The sequence below is a fragment of the Lagopus leucura genome, unplaced genomic scaffold (assembly GCF_019238085.1).
Source record: "Lagopus leucura isolate 7727_CA_CO unplaced genomic scaffold, USGS_WTPT01 Super-Scaffold_100051, whole genome shotgun sequence".
Lineage (NCBI taxonomy): Eukaryota > Metazoa > Chordata > Aves > Galliformes > Phasianidae > Lagopus > Lagopus leucura.
Window position 1 is genome coordinate 1,605,798 of NW_024962297.1, and position 3,025 is coordinate 1,608,822.

The following is a 3,025-nucleotide window of genomic DNA, read 5'->3' on the forward strand; positions in this document are numbered from 1 at the left end:
GATTTGCCAGGCATGGGCACAGCACCCAATGTGAGATGTGAGCACACAGTATGGAATAACAGGTACCTGCTGCACTGCTCTGCTCAGCCATGGAGCTTCACTGCTCCATCATTTTCAGTCAGCCACATCTCCTTGTTTTGGTGGCTTTGCCTTCCTTCTGCCTGCAAACAAATGACGGAATGCAACTTGCAGTGCATTGCAATCCTATCCCCAGTGCAATGCAGTATGACTCCAACCCTCTCATTATCCCAGCTGCAAACCATTGGCCTTAGCCAACCTGGTGAGAAGGCTGCTCATGTAGTGCTGCTCCCAGCCTCCTCCCACACTGCTGTGTTCCTGGTTCTCCTCCCAGGGTCCCTGAGCAGCCACTCTCCTGGATCTGAGCACTGCCTTCATGTTGGAGTTCTGGCACTGCAACCAAAGCAGCGCTGTCCTGAGGTGCACAGGAAGCTGGCAGCTCCCTTTTTCTGTCCTTGCCCACAGATCTGCTGACCCATCACTACCACCACCCTCATGCCAGTGCATCCCAGGACTGCATTCCTTCCCAAGCCAAGCTGCTCCCATCCCATGGGATGAGTTCTGGGCTCACTTCTCCTAGGCACAGGGCATGCTGTCTGTTATATTCCCTCTGAGAGTCCTCCTGCCCATTTCTCAGCAGACACCTCTCCATGCTGTTACCAAAGTACTTTTACTCCAGGCCATCCAGCCCTCCTTGCCCTTTGGCACATGCACAGTGCACGATACAGGAGTCCCAGCTTTCATGTTCTCTGTTCTCAACTCAAACTCAAGCCAGTCATTCTGCAGAGCTGCCATCAACTGATGGGAACAAAGCTGAGGGACAGCAAGTATACGGTGCACCCCGTGGCTTCTCACTCTCCTTTGGTAACATCAATTTCTGGGAAGAGTAACTATTGGAATCAACACCACCCCTAAAAAGAATTTGCAGCGTACAAATAAGTCGAATTGGAGTTAAGCCACCCTCCTTTATGGGGCACTTTGTGATTTAAAGCTGCCAGATAAAGCGAGCACCTCGGTGACCGCGGTGCCCTCTGCTGAGCCTTCAGATGTATGGCAGGAGACCTGGGAAGGTTTACAAAGAAACCACAACACCCCCAGAAGGTTATTTCTTTTTCCTACGTTTATAATCCAAATGCTGAGGCAACAAAATGGAGAGGCCATGCTTTGTGCTCACTTCTCAGTGCAGGCAGGACCATGGCAAGCATCCTCAGTTCCATACAGATGAGCACAGAGACCCGGAGCTAACAGCTGTTTATTGCAAAATAGATGCTGGCACCTGTCCCAAGCTCAGATATCCAGAGGATCAACACCTTCTTGCCCATTTGCCCATCCAAAAAGCACAACCAAGTGAGCACATGCATTCACTCAGCACCCAGAGCTCTGCTGTGGGTTTCTGGGGTCCTTCACCCTACAGAATGCCCCGAGCTGGAAGGATCCATGGGGTTCACTGAGTCCAAGCCCTGATCCCACACCTCAGAGTCAAGCAGGAAGGTTCAACTAGAAAGACCTCCCCTCCCCCCCCAAAAGAAGAAAAAAAACAACCCAAAAAACACAGCACCAATCAGTTTTATTCTCAGAAATACAGTTCACGTACCCATGGAGCGAGAAGGGGGGAGTCCCTGAGAACAGATGGGGAGCAATGCAGACAGAGGGTGCAGCCAATCTCCATCGCATTCATTTGGGACAGAGCCTGGCTGCCTTCAATCCCAACCTGGGAAGTCAGGGCAGCAGCTGGAAGGAGACCACGCCATGAGGAAGGATGCTGAGAGGGAGATCTGGTGATTCATTCAACTGTAAAACTTTCTGCTCTTCGTGGTGGGAAAATGGCAGAGGGAGCATTTAAACAGGACCAGCCATTACAGGTGGTACCAAAGGTCCACCAAACCCTGGTAAAAGAGCAGAGCAGAAAGCTCCTGAATTGGAATGGAAGCCACCACCAGAGGGAGGTGGCAGTCAGTCCCTGGAGGACAGAAGCTGCAGGTGAAGAGCTGCTGAGTGCAGGGAGTCACAGCACTCAGGAACACAAGTGCTGCAAGGAGCAGAGAGCTCCTGCTTCTGGATGAGGGATGGAAGTTGCATTGCACAGCCTGGCAGGGCCGAACCTCAACACGAGGTCAGCCCACACTGGGCCACCTGATCCAGGTCTGCAAAACTTCAGCTGGCCATAGGATAACAGCGTTCTTCCCTATGCTTCCTTCACCCCAGCAACCCCCCAGGACACAACCAAAAAACAAAGGGAGCAGGCTGGGACCTTCACCTTCACCCAACCCAACTGCTCTACTTTGGCTGCAACCAGTGCTACTGACCACAGGCAGGGCCATGCAGGGAGCACATCTGTGCTTGTGCTGATCCCCAAATGCTCCTAAAAGCCTGAAGTACATGGAGCTGATCACTTCTAAAGCAAAGGCAATGTGTGGAAGGAAGTCTGTTCACATGTGAATGTCTCAAATTACTCTGCATTTAAGGGGATTTGGTCCACTGAATAATCTAAGTCTCCATCAGAATGATCATAAATAGGAGAACACCGACTCTGAGAATAACATCAGTTATGTGATGTGGCTTGATACTTGGAAAATACAGCCTGGTTTTGCTGAGGACTATTTTAGTTCCCAGTGAACCAGAAGAGCCTGTCTGAGCTTTTGGCAGTGCTGAAGTGGGAAGACAGTCCTCAGCACTACCACAATCCTATGGCCACAGCACTGCCAGCAATCCTATGGATACAGAGACCCACAGAAGCTCAAAGCCACGTTACAGAGCACAGCACCTGATCCTCAGATCCACTTCCCACCTTCCATCACAACAGCTGAGAAAACAGATCCACTACTGATGGATTTTAGAGGCTTGTCACACTGTCATCACAGAACACCATTTCTCTCAGTAGTATTCATCACCACGAGGGCAGTGAGACACTGGAACAGGTTGCCCAGTGAGGCTGCAAATGCCCCCTCCTTGGGAGGGCTGAAGGCCAGGCTGGATGGGGCTGTGAGCAACCTGGGCTAGAGGGAGG